Genomic DNA, 19,701 nt, shown 5'->3' with positions numbered 1-19,701 from the left:
CTTCAGAAAGAGAAATTAGGAAAACTACCCCATTCGCAATAGCCTCGAAAAAAACAAAATACTTGGGAATCAATCTCACAAAAGAGGTGAAAGACCTCTACAATGAGAACTATACAACTCTAAAGAAAGAAATTAAAGAACACCTTAGAAGATGGAAAGATCTTCCATGTTCTTGGATAGGAAGAATTAATATTGTCAAAATGGCCATACTACCTAAAGTGCTATACAAATTCAATGCAATTCCAATTAAAATCCCAATGACTTACCTTACAGAAATAGAGCAAGTAATTATGAAATTCATCTGGAAGAATAAGAAACCCAGAATAGCTAAAGCAATCCTTAGCAGGAAGAGTGAAACAGGGGGTATTGCAATACCAGATCTTCAACTCTACTACAAAGCAATAGTAACAAAAACGGCATGGTATTGGTATCAAAATAGAAAGGTAGATCAATGGTACAGAATAGAGGACACAGACACAAACCCAAATACATACAATTTTCTCATACTAGACAAAGGGGCCAAAAATATGCAATGGAGAAAAGATAGCCTCTTCAACAAATGGTGCTGGGAGAATTGGAAATCCATATGCAACAGAATGAAACTAAACCCATATCTCTCACCATGCACGAAACTAAACTCAAAATGGATTAAGGACCTCGGAATCAGACCAGAGACCCTGCAGATTATAGAAGAAAAAGTAGGTCCAAATCTTCACCTTGTTGGTCTAGGATCAGACTTCCTTAACAGGACTCCCATAGCACAAGAAATAAAAGCTAGAATCAACCACTGGGATAGATTCAAACTAAAAAGCTTTCTCTCAGCAAAGGAAACTATCAGCAATGCGAAGAAAGAGCCTACAGAGTGGGAGAATATCTTTGCCAATCATACTTCAGATAGAGCACTAATCTCCAGAATCTATAAAGAACTCAAAAAACTCTACTCCAAGAATTCAAATAATCCAGTCGACAAATTTGCTAAGGAAATGAATAGACACTTCACTGAAGAAGATCTACAAGCAATCAACAAACATATGGAAAAATGCTCAACATCTCTAGTAATAAGAGAAATGCAAATCAAAACCACCCTAAGATTCCATCCCACCCCAATTAGAATGGCGATTATCAAGAATACGAGCAACAACAGGTGTTGGCGAGGATGTGGGGAGAAAGGTACACTCATACATTGGTGGTGGGGCTGCAAATTAGTGCAGCCACTCTGGAAAGCAGTGTGGAGATTCCTTAGAAAACTTGGAATGGACCCTCCATTTGACCCAGCTATCCCACCTCTTGGCCTATACCCAAAGGACTTAAAATCAGCATACTACAGACATACAGCCACATCAATGTTCATAGCTGCTCAATTCACAATAGCCAGACTGTGGAACTAACCTAGATGCCCTTCAATTGATGAGTGGATAAAGAAACTGTGGTATATATACAATGGAATATTACTCAGCCATAAAGAATGATAAAATTATGTCATTTGCAGGCAAATGGATGAAATTGGAGAATATCATGCTAAGTGAGATAAGCCAATCTCAAAAAGCCAAAGGACGAATGATATCGCTAATAAGTGGAGGATGACACATAATGGGGGGGAGGGAAGGGTTAGTGTTAGGGTTAGAGTTAGGGTTAGGGAGGGGGGAAAGTATGGAGGAAGGAACTACTGTATAGAGGGTAAAGAGGGGTGGGAGTGGTGGGGGGAAGGGAAAAAATAACAGAATGAATCAAACAACATTACTCTATGTAAATTTATGATTACACATATGGTATGCCTTTACGCCATGTTCAAACAGAGAAACAACATGTATCCCATTTGTTTACAATAAAAAAAAAAAAACTCACTACCAGTTAAAAAAAAAAAAAAAAAGAAGACAGAGAGTCTCTTGGAACCTCTTGTTCTTATCAGAGGTTCCTCCTTTGATCAGGATCCTCTTCTTCCAGGGTCAAATGCAATTTGGAAATCAGATTGTGAAGTCTCTGATGCAAACTCATGATAATTGTTGAGTCTCACACATCTGGCAGGAATTCAGATAGTAATTGTAACAGCATCATATCCCTTCCCCCTAATAATCAAAGATGCAGGGTCCCACCGTATCAGGTCTTGTGGAACTTGGTATTTACATAAATATTTGGTAGTGGTTCCTTAGGGTCAAGTGCATGTCCAAGGCAGAGGACCACTGATATGTATTATTTTCAAAATGTACTTTAAAAGCATTTATTGTGAAGAATGTAATACTGAGAGCATTATTAACATGAGCAAGGCTGGGTCCCCCTTTTTTCCCCAAATGTGTCATTTTTATTCAATTCACAAGATACACACAAAAATGCATACAAGTGCACACATTTTTTTTTCTTTTTTACATACATATACTCACAATATTATAGTATTTTGTAACTTGATTTTCCCTTTGAATAATATATCGCTTTTCTGTATTAACTATTCTTACAGTATATAATTTTAATGATTCCACAGTAAACCATTATGTAGTGGTATTATAATGATAATTTGGCCAGTCACTTATTGGTCTATTTGGGTTTACAATTTATTATTATGTAAATATGCTGCACTAAAAATTCTGGTAGGTAACTCATGTGTAACTATAAATCTTTTATTTTGAAAATTCACAATATTTTATTAACAGCTACTGTAAACGGTAAGATAACTCAATTAGATTACCAAGTACAAAATCAACATAGAAAAATCAGTAGTTTACATATATTCAAACAATATTTAGGAAGATTTAACAGAAGAAAAAGTTTTCATGTATAACAGTAATAAAATATATACTAATAGGTTTGTCAATAAAAATGTGAGACCTATTAAAATTAAAATACCACTGAAACCAAAAAATAGACTTTCTACAAATAGAAGGGCCATATTATTTTGTAAATTAAATGGTAAATTTTTTTCTTATGAGACATGTATCTAATAAGTTTGATATTATTTATCAACAAAATTATTTTTCAGCGGTTTGGGTTATAGCTCATATGTAGAGGGTTTGTTAAGCATGTGTGGATTTGATTCTCAGCACCAAATAAAAATAACTTAAGTTCCATTAATAACTAAAACAAAACAATAAGCTATTGTGCACAATGAATCTAAATGAATTCTGCTGTCATGTGTAATTAAATAGAACCAATATAATATTAAAAATACTTTTTCAACTCTACTTCATGTAAATACTTCAAGATAAAAAATCCTATCTTTTAGTTCACTGAGAAAAATCTTTGTAGTGCTCTGGAAAATTGATGACAAATTATAAAATATAGTATTAGAAATTATCAATTTATAGAGAATCTGATTTAAATTTTATTCCTAAATATTTGGAGCAGATCAGCCCTTTTAGATACCCTAGAACCTTTTAAAAACAGTATTTGAATATGCTTTAATAATTTCTTTTTTAAGTTTATTTTTATTGTAAACAAATGGGATACATGTTGTTTCTGTTTGTACATGGAGTAACAGCATACCATTTGCATAATCATACATTCACATAGGGTAATGAGGTTTGATTCATTCTGTTATTTTTTTCTTCCCACCGACCCCTCCCACCATTCTTTTCCCTCTATACAGTCCCTCCTTCCTCCATTCTTGCCCCGCTCCCACCCCCCATTATATGTCATCATCTGCTTATCAGCGAGATCATTCGTACTTTGGATTTTTGAGATTGGCTTATTTCACTTAGCATGATATTCTCCAATTTCATCCATTTGCCTGCAAAAGCCATAATTTTATTATTCTTCATACCTGAGTAATATTCCATTATATATATATATATATATATATATATATATATATATCTCACAGTTTCTTTATCCATTCATCAATTGAAGGACATCTAGGTTGGTTCCACAGTCTGGCTATTGTGAGTTGAGCAGCTATGAACATTGATGTGGCTGTATCTCTGTAGTATGCTGATTTTAAGTCCTTTGGGTATAGGCCGAGGAGTGTAATAGCTGCGTCAAATGGTGGGTCCATTCCAAGTTTTCTAAGGAATCTACACACTACTTTCCAGAGTGACTGCACTAATTTGCAGCCCCACGAGCAATGTATGAGTGTATCTTTTCCCCACATCCTCTCCAACACATATTGTTGCTTGTATTCTTGATAATCGCCATTCTAATTGGGGTGAGATGGAATCTTAGTGTAGTTTTGATTTGCTTTTCTTTTATTACTAAAGATGGTGAACATTTTTATATATCTGTTGATTTCTTGTAGATCTTCTTCTGTGAAGTGTCTGTTCATATCCTTAGCCCATTTGTTGATTGGGTTATTTGTATTCTTCGTGTAGAGTTTTTTGAGTTCTTTATATATTCTGGAAATTAGTGCTCTCTCTGAAGTATGAGTGGCAAAGATATTCTCCCACTCTGTAGGCTCTCTTTGCATTGCTGGTAGTTTCCTTTGGTGAGAGAAAATTATTTAGTTTGAATCTATCCCAGTTATTGATTCTTGCTTTTATTTCTTGTGCTATGGGAGTCCTGTTAAGGAAGTCTGATCCTAAGCCAACAAGTTGAAGATTTGGACCTACTTTTTCTTCTACAAGATGCAGGGTCTCTGGTCTTATTTCAAGGTCCTTCATCCATTGTGAGTTGATTTTTGTGCAGGGTGAGAGATAGGGGTTTAATTTCATTCTGTTGCCTACGGACTTCCATTTTTCCCAGCACCATTTGTTGAAGAGGCTATCTTTTCTCCATTGCATATTTTTGGCACCTTTGTCTAGTATGAGAAAATTGTATTTATTTGGGTTTGTGTCTGTGTCCTCTATTGTGTACCATTGCTCTACCTGTCTATTTTGGTGCCAATACCATGCCATTTTTTACTATTGCTTAGTAGTATAGTTGAAGTTCTGGTATTACAATACCCCCTGTTTCATTCTTCCTGCTAAGGATTGCTTTAGCTATTCTGGGTTTCTTATTCTTCCAGATGAATTTCATGATTGCTTGCTCTATTTCTAATTATATACTTTTTTCTAGTAACCTGTCATATAGAACTATTAAGGACATTTTATGGGCTTTATTCTTCTTTGGTTTAGGTAATCTTGCAATATTCATCTGCAAATTAATCTATAAAATGGATTGGCAAATGATCAATCACAGGGATGCCAATCCATTTTATAGGGAACCAAATTACTCTGGTCAGTTTGGGAATGTAAAAATCCCCATTTTTTCCCAGGGTATTTGTAATAAATATTTTAATTTTTTGTCCCTTGCACTTCCTCACATTGCACAACATTCACATGCCAGTGCTAATCCCCAGTCTGGTCAGAGCTGCTTCTCCAGTACTTCTTTCTTAGAGCTCTCAGAAATCCTGAGGACGTCTGAATGCAATTAAGGGCACATTAAGTAATCAAATTTCCCCCTGCGCTTGTTAACCTGTGTCATAAGAAGAATATTGTGAAACACTCTGTCCATTTGGTTTGCACTTTTCATAACATGGATAGTCTCCATTTATGTTAGCATTTTAAAAACTGTTTTTATATATTGAAGTATATATGAAAATTCTTGTTGCATTAAGTGAATTTTAATGTTTTTGTTTTTATATGCTCTTAGCTCTTAAGCGCTGAACACTGTTGATAGTGAAGAAACTTTCTTAATATTTTTATTGTAATTAATAAGAATGTGAACATTTTTTCTTTTTAATTTTGCATATTTAAAACTGAGCTTGTATACACACTATAACCAGCTGTGCCTTCCTTTGTCTTTAGTTTTATGTAAATGATCTATATATTTTATTATTAAGAGAAAATGTTTGAAAGACAAAAATTAGTGTCAAAAAACTAGTAAAATTTTATTATTTTTCACAAGTAGGCAAAATATGAAAACATATTCATATCTCTTTTTTCTTTTAGCTTTCAATTGTATAAGAATTGCCTTAGAATCTCTTGTTAATTGAAATTAATTATAATGACTTAGTAACATTTTTATAAGAGTAAACTATCATACTTAGACAATAAACATTCATTTAAGAAAACATTCTAAAGAGCATGTTTAATTTTTTTTTTCATTTTTTAAAATTTGAAGCCACTTAGGTGTTCATATCTTTTTTTCTCCCTAACAGAAATCTGAAAGGGAAAGTCACCAGTCCATAGCATTCAGACTCTTATACTTTCTAGGTGAGCATATTGTTATTTCAAAAGATTAGTCCTGGTATTTCCTACAGAAAAATCACACCAACCTGATATATTTACTGTATCAATCGGATTTGGGTTTCTCTAAATATGTAGAACCATAATTAACATTTAAACATCTAATAATTTGAAAGCTCACTGGTGATGAGCTCAAACAACAAAGAATCAATTTTGTAGCACCTTTGTGAGGATAGACACACTTTTTGATGGATGAAAAAATGTACTGTAATAAAAATATAGAATGAGGTAATGAAGGCATCCCTTGTGGAAACTGAGACATAATAAACTGCTTTATGTTTTGCTAAATTGATGGTAACAATGGAAGAAAACCTGGCAAAAATTCTTCAGGAATCACATCACTGGGGAACTACCTGCAGATACAACAACAACAAAAAATATTTGTGTAGTGTAGTTTAGAACAGTGATTAAAAAATTTTTGTGTTCTATAAAAAAAAAAATCAGTAGGCACCATTCCCATGGCACCAAACTTATACACGAAGCAGGAATTTTCCAAAGTAGATAAATAGGCTAGAAAATGCCCATTTAAGATTAGGTTAACTGTAATCCTTAAACTACAAAGTAACAGAAAACAACTTGAAATGTAACTAAATAGCTGATCCAAAGCAGGCATTAAATGGCAGGGATTATATAAAGACTAAAAAGTGAACTTTATGACAAAACATTTCTTGAAGCTTCAAATACTAAAATTAGGCTAGTTAGAAATTCACATTTTCAATTGGAATCAAGCTTCTCTGTGTTGTGTGGAGACACAGGCTTTTATGGAAAAAAATTTCAACAACTTCAGTAAGCTTTTACTGTAAAGTAATGGGACTGGCTCCAAAATCCACACATAGACACGACTGGTACTGCATCATATGTTAATTCTTTATTAAAATAAAATAAACTGGTTCAGGGAACTGACAATTCCTTAAAGTCAAATGTGTGAGCTAGAAGAGCTGAAAGGGGCCTTTGAGAATGCTTCCCTCCACCTGTTTCTTGATCAGGAAAGTATTGCAGAAGTTGAGAGTTGCCTGGGGCCACTGAACTCATTGAAGGTAGAACACAGTTGGAAATTCTAATTTTATTTCCCCATGGCCTAGCTGTAATTAACTACTGGTTCAAAACTGTTAGGTAATGAAACAAGGATAAAATTATAGAAAAAGGGCTGGGATTATAGCTCAGTTGTAGAGCACTGGTTCAAAATTGTTAGGTAAAGAAACAAGGATAAAAATTATAGAAAAAGGGCTGGCATTATGGCTCGTAGAGCACTTGCCTAGCATGTGTGAGGCACTGGATTCTAATCTCAGCACCACATGTAAATATATAAAATAGAGGTCACTTGACAGCTATTGTTTTTTAACTGTAGGATAAAAGAGCACATACAAAATGCAAGATTCTTACAGAGAAACTAAAATAAGTCAACAGCAGGAATTTCAACTAATTTTTTTTCATGTATATAATTTTATTCCTTTTTTCTTTTGATTCATTGTACACAAGTGGAGTACAACTATCATTTCTGTAGTTGTACACGAAGTATAGTCAGACCATTTGTGTACTCATACATGTACATAGGGTAATGATATTTGTCTCATTCTATTATCTTTCATTCCCCAACTTCCTGCCCATCCCTAATTTCTGACTAAACAATTCATCCTTCTTCCATTCTTCCCTTACCCCCCCATGCTCCCATAATGTGTCATCAACCACTTATCAGAAAAATCCTTTGGCTTTTGGCTTTTTGGAATTGGCTTATTTCACTTAACATAATATTCTACAACTCAATCCATTTACCTGCAAGTCATAATTTTATTCTTCTTTATGACTGAATAATATTCCATTGTGTATAGGTACCAGAGTTTTTTTTTTTTTTCCATTTATTTATTGAAGGGCATTTAGGTTGGTTTTACTATCTACTGAAAATTAAGCTGCTATAAACATTGATTTGGCTGTCTGACTGTAGTATGCTGATTTTAAGTCCTATGGGTATAGGCCAAGGAGTGATAGCTGGGTCAAATGGTGGTTACAGTCTAAGTTTTCTAAGAAATCTCCATACTGATTTCCAGAGTGATTGCACCAATTTGTAACCCCACCTGCAAAGTATGAGGGTGCCTTTTTCCCCACACCCTCACCAACATCTATTGTTGCTTGTATTCTTAATAATTGCCATTCAAATTGGGGTGAGATGAAATCTTATGGTAGTTTTGACTTCCATTTCTCTTATTAGTAGAGTTGTTGAAGATTTTTATATATCTGTTGATAACATTTAGATCCTCTTCTGTGAAGTGTGTCTTCATTTCCTTAACCCATTTGAATTCTGGTGTAAATTTTTTTGAGTTCTTTATAGATTCTGGAGATTAGTGCTCTATCAGAAGTGTGTGTGCAAAGATTTTCTTCCAATCTGTCGGCTTCCTCTTCACATTGTTGATTGTTTCTTTTCCTGAGAAAGAAGATTTTAGTTTGAATCTATCCCATTTATGGATTCCTGCTTCTATTTCTTGTGCTTTGGGAGTCATGTTAAGGAAATTTGGTCCTAAGAGGATATGATGATGATTTGGACCTTCATTTTCTTCTATTATGTTGCATGGTCTCTGGTCTAATTCTCAGGTCCTTGTTCTATGTTGAGTTGAGTTTTGTGCAGGGTGAAAGATAGGCTTAGTTATTTTGCTGCATATGGATTACCAGTTTTCCCAGCACCATTTGTTGAAGAAGCTATCTTTTCTCCATTGTATGTTTTTGACACCATTGTCTAGTATGAGATAACTGTATTTTTATGGGTTTTTCTTTGTGTCCTCTATTCTGTACCATTGGTCTACCTGCCTATTTTGATGCCAATACCATGCCATTTTTGTTACTATTGCTCTGTAGTATAGTTGAAGGTTCAAGTGATACTCCCTGCTTCTCTCTTCTTGCTAAGGATTGCTTTAGGTATTCTGGGTATCTTATTCCTCCAAATGAATTTCAAGATTGCTTTCTGTATTTCTATTAGGAATATCATTGGGATTTTAATTGGAATTGCATTGAATTTGTATAGCACATTTGGTAGTATGGCCATTTTGACAATATTAACTTTACCTCTAAAAGAGCATGGTAGATCTTTTCACCTTCTAAGGTTTATTTAATTTCTTTCTTTAGTGTTTTGTAATTCTCATTGGAGAGGTCCTTCACCTATTTTGTTAGATGGATTCCCAAGCATTTTATTTTTTCTTTTTTGAGGCTGTTGTGAATGGGGTACTTTTCCTAATTTCTCTTTCAGAGGATTTATCACTTATGAAAAAAATGCATTAGATTTATGAGTGTTGATTTTATACCATGCTACATTGCTGAATTCATTTACTATTTCTAAAGGTTTCTGGTGGAATTTTTCTGCTTATCTAAATACAGTCATGTCATCAAATAGTGATAGTTTGAGTTCTTCTTTTCCTATTCATATACCTTTAATTTCTTTTGTCTGTCTATTTGCTCTGACTACAGTTTCAAGGATGATGCTGAATAGAAGTGGTAAAAGAGGGCATCCCTGCCTCATTACAGTTTTTAGGAAACATACTTTCACTTTTTCTCCCTTTAGAAAAATGTTGGCCATAGACTTATCATAGATATCCTTTACAATGTTGAGGTATATTTCTACTATTTCTATTTTTCCTAGTGTTTGGAGCATAAAGGGGTTCTATATTTTATCGAGTGGCTTTTCTGCATATATTGAAATATTCTTGTGATTCTTAACTTTAAGCCTGTTGATGTTTTGAATTACTTTTGTTGATTTCTGGATGTTGAACCAACCTTGCATCCCTGGGGTGAACCTACTTGATCATGGTGCACTATCTTTTTATATATTTTTTTATGCAATTTGCTAAAATTTTGTTAAGAATTTTTGCATCAATATTCATCAGAGATATTGGTCTGAAGATTTCTTTCCTTGATGTGTCTTTGTCTGACTTTGGTGTCAGGGTGATATTAGCTTCATAGAATGATTTTGGAATGGTTACCTCCTTTTTAATTTCATGGAATACTTTGAGGAGCATTGGAATGAGTTCTTCTTTAAAGGTATTGTAGAACTCTGCTGAGAATCCATCTGGTCCTGGACTACTCGTTGTTGATAGGCTTTTAATAAATTCTTCTATTTCATTGCTTGAAAGTGATATATTTATATTGTGTATGTCCTCCAGATTCAGTTTTAGTGGATTATATCTCTAGAAACCTATAAATGTCTTCAAGATTTTCTATTTTGTTGGAGTATAGATTTTCAAAGTATTTTCTATAATTACGTTTTGCATTTCAGTACTGTCTGTTGTGATATTTTCTTTTACATCATGAATTTTAGTAATTTGAATTTTCTCTCTTCTTTTCATAGTGTGACTAAGGGCTTATTAATTATGCTTATTTTTTCAAAGAGTAAACTTTTTATTTTATCAATTTTTTGTGTTATTTCTTTTGTTTCAGTTTCATTGATTTCAGCTCTTATTTTAATTATTGTTTGTCTTCTACTACTTTTGGTGTTTATCTGTTCATTTTCTAGGGCTTTGAACTGTAATATTAGGTCATTTAATTGTTGACTTTTTCTTCTTTTATTAAATGCACACCATGCAATGTATTTTCCTCTTAGTACTGCTTTCATAGTGTCCCAGAGATTTTGAAATGTTGTATTATTGTTCTTGTTTACCTATAAGAATTTTTTAATCTCCCTCCAATGTCTTCCATTATCCATGCACTATACAATAGTGTATTATTTAGTTTCTAGATATTTGAGTAGTTTGTTTTTTGTCATTGATTTCTAATTTCATTCCATTATGATCTGATAAAGTGCAAGGTAGCCTCTCTTTTTGTATTTGCTAAGAGTAGCTTTGTGGTATAACATATGGTCTATTTTAGAGAACAATCTCTGTGCCACTGAGAATAAAGTGTATTCAATCATTGATGGATGGAATATTATGTATACTTCTATTAAGTCTAAATTATTGATTGTTATTGATTTCTATGGTTTCTATAATTTCTTTGGTTCACATTTTGTTTGGAAAATCTGTTCAATGGTGACAGAGTTGTGTTAAAGTCGCCTAGTATTGTAGTGTTTTGGTCTATTTGCTTCCTGGAATTGAGAAGGATTTGTTTAATGTACATGGATGCACATGTACTTAAATATTTATGATTATTATGTTTTGCTGATTTATGCTTTCCTTAAGCAGTATGAAATGTCCTCCTTTATCCCTTGTGACTAACGTTGGCCTGAAGTTTCCTTTATCTGATGTAAGGATGGAGACCCCTGATTTTTTTTTACCAATTCAATGTGCATGATATGCTTTTCCCCATCGTTTCATCTTTAGTCTTTGAATGTCTTTTTCTGAGATGAATCTCATGAAGAAAGCATATTGTTGGGTCTTTCTTTTTATTCCAATCTGCTAGTCTTTGTCTTTTGATTGATGAGTCATTAACATTCAGGGTAATTATTGAGATATGACTTCTATTCCCAGTCATTTTGACTTATTTTTGACTTATAACTTGACTTGGTTTCTCCTTTATTTGGTTATTCCTTTAGGGTAGTTCCTCCCTTTACTGACTTACGTCATTGGTTTTTCATTTCTTCCTCATGGAATATTTTGCTGAGAATGCTCTGTAGCACAGGCTATTTGTAAATTCTTTTAGCTTTGGTTTATCATAGGATTTTATTTCATCATCAAATCTGAATGTTAGTTTGTCTGGGGATAAGATTCTTGGTGGGTATCCATTTTCTTACAGAGCTTGAAATATGTTGCTCCATGCATTTCTTGCTTTTAGGATTGGGCTGAAAAATCTGCTGATATTCATATTGGTTTCCCCTGTATGTAATCTTATGCTTTTCTCATAGTCTTTAAAATTCTCTTTATTTTGTATGTCAGGTATTTTTATTATAATGTGCCTTTGTGTGGATTGTTGGGGTATTTAGCCCCCTTGCTCTTCTCAACAAATGACAAGGGAAGGGAGCCCTCCCCAACAATGAGAGACCGGGAAAGGTAAGGCCGACTGACCACCTGCACACAGCTCTCTGCCCGGAGGACAATCAGATGCATCAGGGAGACCAGTCACAGCAGGAACTCATTTATTGAAGAAGCCACACAGCTTTTATATAGGGTGAAGGCTAGGTGGGAACCGATCAGCTTAAAGGTCATCAAGGCATGGGGGATTCACATAGGCGAGAGTCCCATAGGACTATATGGCAAGCACGAGCTGATCACGTTTATGGAACTGTTGTTAACCAATCCCTGATGGTGGTCCGATTTATCATCATTAACTTTTGAAACCACCTTTGAGGCCTTGATCTTTCTCACCCTCCAGGAAGTAAGGAGTCAGCCTGAGTTAGTTAATGTGTCATTAGTTCCAACAGTGGATCTGTTGCAATTTTTTTACATTTGGTGTCCTTTAAGCCTTTTGTTTGATTTTCCATTTCTTTAATCAGAGTTGGAAATTTTTCTATTATTTCATTGAATAGGTTATTCATTCCTTTGGTTTATATCTCTGTGTCTTCCTCAATCTCAATAATTTTTAAATTTGGTCTTTTCATGAGATCCCATTATTTTTTGAGGTTGCATTCATAATTCCTTACCATCTTCTCTGTTTGAACAACTTTGTTTTCAGAATTAAATCTTTTGTCTTCTTTGTCTGTGGTTCTGTCTTTTAAATGATATTACCTGTTGGTTGTGTGTTCTACTGAGTTTTTAATTTGGTTTATTGTTTCTTTAATTTCAAGGATTTGTTTGGTTCATTTTCATAATCTGTCCTTTTATTGAAATGATCTTTTGCTTTCTGCAATTGTCCTTTTAACTGTTTATTGGTGCAATCATTCATTGCCTGCATTTGCTCTCTTAGCTTATTGTTCCCTTCTAGAATCATTTTAATTATGTACATTATGAACTCCCTTTCTGACATTTGTTCTTTCATGTTGTCATTGGTTCTAATGATGTAGCATCTAGGTTTGTTTGGAAGACTTTCTTCCCTTGTTTTCTTATGTTGTTTATGTATCTTCCCCTCTAGCAGTGCAAATTTGAGGTATTTCAGTTTCTCCCCTATAGACTTAGAGTGTCCCTGCAGATTTGAAGTAAGAGATCAATATTAGAAGTGCAACAATCAATATGTGTCCTTAACCCAAATAGTCCCTATTAAGATATTAACCTTGTTGTCTTAATAAACAGAGATGATAGTTGAAATTATTATCTATGACAAAACCAATAGGTTTGCAATAAGGACAATTTCTAATGGTGGACAAAGGGGATGCGGAGGGGTGTAGGATATAATGTTAATGAGATAAGAAGTGAGTCTATAGAGATACCGTGTTGTAAGATATTGAAACAGAATTAAAAGAAAGAGGTTGTTAGCAGGAGAAAAGGAGAAAGAGTCTCCAAGGAAACAGATATACAAGAGAAAAATAGAGTTAGAAAAATATTAATAAAAGAAAAAAGTATATTATATACTTTTAATATAAATATAATATATTTATATTATAGAAATATAATAGGTATAATAGGAATAATCTTAATAATACTACTAATTAAAAAAGAATTCCACAATGAAATAATACTGTACTGTTCAAACCTTCAATTCTTCAGTAGCATGATGTTTGAGAGGAATTTGATAATTCAGTGTGCCAAGAAGGATGCTGTCCCACTACCTCCAGATCAGAAATAACCAGTGCTTGTGGGAAAATGTGACCCCCATGTTGATAGATGATCAGCCACAGTATGGGCACTAAAAATGGTGTGTCTGATGGCATGGGCCTGGGCTTGGTGCTGAAGTTTCGTGAGGCCAAAATATTTAATATATTTTTAAAATTAGATGTTGATTGGAAATATTCAAGTGACCAGAAATATGATTCATGGTATTTTTCCTTCTCAAAATTCTTTAACTGCACTCTAGATCCATATACTTAAAAATGGAAAAATAAATTTTTGATAGATCAAAATGCTTTATGCAGGAACAACTGTAGATATGGAAATACAATTCTCAGAGCACTGTCTCATGCTGTGTGTGTGTTCTTAAAATAAGTAGTTTAGTCAGAAAATAGGTTCCAAAGAACACCAAACACCCCACCTTCTTTTAATGTTTGCTTGATCAGTGATAAAGTTCTTTGGTTGAAGTTTATTAGAATTATACAACCTGAATGTCATCCTCGATACAGAGGTTTCTGGGAGTTGCTGGATCCATAGTCATCCAGGTACCTCTAAGGATTCTGGGCAGTGTTGTATGGTGTTCTCCCCATGCATCCCTCACCACAGAGGCATGTGGAAGATGTAAGACCCCAAAGACCATGAACGTTCTAGCATAGTGCAATGTTCATACAGCCCACACTATAGTGACTCCTTGGAGCTCTGAGACTCCAGGAATTTTCAGTAATGTAGTTCACTCTAAGGTAGTACTAACATCAGAGTTCTTGAGAACAGCAGGTCTTTGATTATTCAGATGAATACAGTCCATCCTAAGTAAAACTCAGCATCAATACTTCAAGCCTGCCTCTATAACCCTGAAGAGTCTAGATAGTGCAATGCAAAGCTGATACATGTAGCCCTCAATAGAAGGTTGTCTAGGAGCTACAGGCCCTGAGGTATTCTGAATATTGTAGTCTGGTCTTCTGCCTGCAGAGCCCTTATTGTGGAGTCCTCTGGGAGTGGTAGGCTACACAGGCACCTGGGCCCCTCCAAGCATGTTGGGTAGTATAGTTTATTTCTCTACCCCACAGTCCTCACCAATGGAGGATCCTGGGAGATTCTGGTCCCTGAGGATTCTGGGCAATGTACTCCAGTGTTTTGCCTGTGTGCTCCTGCTGAGAGAGCCATGAGAACAGCAGGCCACATGTTTGACTTGGTACCGTGAGAATTCTAATGGAATACAGTCCTGTACCAATGCAGTCCCCACTGTGGAGGCCTCTGGAAACTCTAGGCTTCACATCTAGGTTAGCCTCTGGACTATGGGTAGTGCAGTTTGAACTTAACTATGTCCAACCCTCACTGTGGAGTCCTCTTGATGTTGCAGGCTGAAACTCACCTCAGCAACATACTCAAGGATTTTAAATAATATAACACTATAGTTCTCAATGCAGAGGAGCTTGGGAGCTGCTGGTAGTATGTATTGTGGGCAATGTAGCCTTGTGTTTTGCCCATTCCACACAAAGGAAACTGGTAGCTCAAGTTCTATTATAATTATGGGTAATGCAGTCCAGTGGTTTGCTCACTCAACACAGAGGGTTCTGGCAGTCCCAGCGGACTGTGGGTAATGGAGGAAAGTGTTCTTGCTCAATTATTACAGACAATCTTGGAAGCTTGAGCACCTGAGGATTGTGTATACAGGCTAATTGTTTACCTGATTACCACGGAGAATACTGGGAGTTTCAGCTCCTGAGAGTTCTAGATATTTATATCTAGTGATTTATGTGCATAGACCTGCTTGGAGAAGGGCCACAGTAACTGAAAACTCTGCTTTTCCTGGTACCCTGAAGATTCCAGGTAGTGTGCTCTAACATTACAGCCCTCATCACAGAATCCTCTAGAAGTTGCAGAGTACAGGCATCCCTAGGAAATTTGCACACTAATGTTTGATATTCCATTCTTGCAGTTTTCATGCCAAAGGCTCCTGGGAACAGCAGGTACCCAAGGGTAACATGTAGCACAGTTTGTCATTCTGCTGTCCATCCCTCACTGCAGAACTCTGTGAGCTGCAGGTCCCCAAGGGTTATTGGTAGTGCACTGTGCCATTTGACCCATGCTGTCCTCATTACACAGGGCCCTGGAAACTGTAGACCATGAAGGACTCTGGGGAGTGCAGTCCAATGTAAATTATGCAGCCCTGACCAGAGAGCCTCCTAGGAGCTGCTTACTACATTCCCAACCAGTCATCCCTGAGAACTCTGGGCAATGTTGTCCAGCATTCCACTGCCCAGCAATGACAAATATGGCCCCCAGAAGCTTTGGACCATGTGCTTGCCCTGGCATCCCAAGGATTCTGAGTAGTGTGGCTCAGAACCCTGTCTTCCTAGATCTCTCCATAAAGGACTGTGGGAGCTGTAACAGTATGTATGCCCAGGTACCCTCAGGGGTTCTGAGCAGTGTAGTCTGGCATCTATTGCCACAGCTGTCACCACACTGGTTTCTGGGAAATGTCAAATAGCCCACCCATCTGTTTGCAGACTCATCAAGAAAGCCCCAGTATCTTTTGTAAAAATCAAGATCACATATTTAAGAACTCTTTCCACAATCTTATTACATTGATACATCAAATTCTCATTGTTTAAAGTATTTTAAAACTGAAAAAAGAGAACCACAAAAAATGGAAAAAAAAATAAGCAGTGAGGAGGCCCTAGCCTTCCCTCAATTTCCCATGAGGCTCCAGGGGACTACCATGCCATTCCTGCAACATTCTGATGTTTTTCAGTGTTTCTCTTTTCAGTGTCCTGGGAATTCTCCCCAGCTACACACTCCATTTATAAAAATATTATGCTATGACATCACGTTATGAGGTTGAGCAGCCAAAGCCTTAACAAAGGATGCTTTTGGAAAAGTAAGCCCACCTAGAACATTACCTATGAAAGCAAAGAACATGACAGAGCTTCCTCCTCAGCACATAGAATAATGGATGACAGGCTTTCCCTCATTCTTCCTCACCTTTACCTCAAATGCACTTTGGTTATGCTGTAGCCACAGTGACATCTCACATGAAGGTGCCAATGAGACATGGTCTCCAGGTGTTCCCAGTAGAGGCATCTATCTCCCTGTATGGTCCTCAAGGAGAAGGAGGCTCTTATCACCAGAGTCATGGCCCCAAGGTGCCCTCATTCTTAGTTTCTTTCCCCTTTGGGTACAGGACACCCATTTCTAACAGGCAGATGATTCAAGGGGATCAGGAAAAGCAGCCCTGAGAACCACCTGCTGGTCACTGTGGGCAAAACAGAACACTTAATGCTCACTGTTAAGTGGTGCCCCTGCATCTCTTCTGGAAGTTCTGATGAAACTCTGAAATTCATGGTTTTGATTTTTCTAGGCCATAATTTTGTTAACTTGGGGTAGAAAGAATAGTAATGTGAAACAGACATTATTACTTATGTACATTTATGACTGCATGACCAATTTGATCCCACAATATGCACAATAAGAAAAATGAGAAATTATATTCCATTTATGTATGATTTATCAAAATGCATAAATGCATCCTACTGCCATGTGTAAATAATTAGAATAAATTTTAAAAATTTAATAAAAGCAATAAATCTCACCATCCCATGTTTGATGAGAAAGTATTGTGAAAGCAAAAAGCAAAATATATGGTTGGCAGGCTGAAATTTATTGATTTCTTATATTTCAACAATAGTTTTTAGGAAAAATTGAAATTTGAAACTAGACTAAGAAAGAATTGTAAACAATAACATTTATAATAACACCCCAAATATTGAAAATTTTAAATAACTTATAAATTACAATTATACTTTCAAAAAACTAAGAAATACAATTGAAAGAAACAAAGAAAAATGTAAAAAAATTGCAGAGATATTCCTTGTTCAGTTCTCTACATAGGAAGATATTTATTCAAATTTGATTTATGGATAGGTGCAATCACAGTCAAATATCCACCAAACTCTTTATGAACTTAGAATAGATGGCAGAGATTGCAGAAGGACCAAAAATGAACTTGCACATCTCGATCCCCACACCTGTTAGAAAACTGAAGCAGTGGCCATAATGTGAACTTGACTGGGCAGGTTGGCACATGCCTGTAGTCCCAGTGGTTCAGGAAGTTGAGGCAGACGAATTGAGAATTCAAAGACACCCTCAGCAAAAGTGAGGTTTTAAGCAACTCAGTAAGACTCTGTCTTTCTAAATAAAATACATAATAAGGCTAGGGATGTAGCTCAGAGATTTAGTGACCCTGAATTTAATCCCTGGTATAAGAAAAAAAATCACAAAAAACAAAAATGAACAAAAAATAAAATAACAAGAACAAATATCTCACAGCTTGGATATAAAGCTGCTCAAAACACAACTGACTTTGTCTGGCAAATAAAACACAGGAAGAGGTTGCTGAGCCCCAGGCTGACTGCAGGAAAGGGGTGAACCCTGTGTAACTGATTAAGGACAGGATGCCCACATTTGTTCTGGTGTTTGGTACATTCTTTTCTTTGAGGGGAAAACTGCAGATTTTAGGCCAGGTACAGTAGTGAACACGTATAATCCCAGCAACATGAGATGCTGAGGCAGGAGGATGGCAGTTTCAAGGCCAGTCTCAGTGACCTTGTCTCAAAATTAAAAGGTAGAGGGTTGGGCATATAGTTCAGTGGAAAAATGCCTCTAGACAGATACTGAAACCCCAGTAAGAAAAATGAAAAGCATTGCTGTTTTCAGAGATGCAGTCTGGAGGGAATATTGCTGTTTTAGAAATGCATAGAACAGGCCTTGACTGGTAAAATCTGAGGTAGTGGGTCTGTGAACCAGGCATTGACCTACCTCATGTCCTGCTCACATTACCATGCAATCAAGTGGCTTTGGGGGCTTACCTCTCCAGGAGGAAATGTTCAGGAGCCTATGGTGGGGACTGTGCCACCAGGAGGCTGCCTACCTCTGCTGACACAACATTGGTGCATAGATCCTCCTCCAGGTACAAATTATGGGACTGCTGCTGAGGTAAGTTGGTAAATCCTGCAAGTAAAAAAAGTCCACAACCCACTAATGGGAGCAGGAGTGTGGGAGCAGGAGTGTGGTCCATGTGTAGTACTACACAGATTCAAGTGGGAAGGCAGACACAGTATCCAGCCCACCATCCTGGGTCCCTAGATTCAAGCTCAGCTTGCTTGGTCTCCACCTACATGTCTGGAAGGATTTGTCCCAACATTGATTCCAGCAGCCTCCTCAGGCCTCCAGATACCAAATGATCATGGGATTCACAGACTCCAAACTGTGTTCTGCCATCCCAGTCTCTCTCCACCAAGTTTCACTGAGCCAGGACCTGCTGTGCAATCTGTTCCACCACCATGAAGATGTGCAGTGCATACTGCCATCCTCCTCTGGCAGGTACACAGAAACCTGGCCACCAGCCACTAAGGTTTTCATTTTTTCACTCATACTTGGTTTCTCTGAGGTAAAAAAAATAAAAACTCAACCTGTCTTTCACTCCCTATAAGATGTGTCTGAGAATATCTCAGAATTTGCTTCACTCTTAAAGATGAGATGGCATGACATGATCAACTCTGAGTGTACATAGATGAAAGAGGAAAGGGCAGGAGAAGGCAGGTTTCTCTCTGCCCTGAGCATATAAGGCAGGACAACCAGCTTTGATCTTGTGGTCTCAGATATAGAACCCAGGCCTTGGGTGGAGATTGTGCTGACCTCTCTCCTGCCACAACTGTAACAAGATTCCCTTGATGTTAGCTGCCCAAGACCTGCCTGACCACCTGGTATATAGTTCTGCTCCTGCTTTTTCTACCTGCTCATTCATCAGAACTTGGAGAGCACTCTGAGAGACAGAAACAGAGAATATCCACAGCCTGTAATATGGACACAGGGGCAGGCCCATAGCCTTGGGGCAGCTGTATGGGAACAGTATAAAAAGACACCCAGGTATTACAGGA

Source organism: Sciurus vulgaris (genome assembly GCF_902686455.1).
Source record: "Sciurus vulgaris genome assembly, contig: HiC_scaffold_238_arrow_ctg1, whole genome shotgun sequence".
Taxonomy (NCBI): Eukaryota; Metazoa; Chordata; class Mammalia; order Rodentia; family Sciuridae; genus Sciurus; species Sciurus vulgaris.
Note: the sequence above shows the minus strand (reverse complement) of the source record.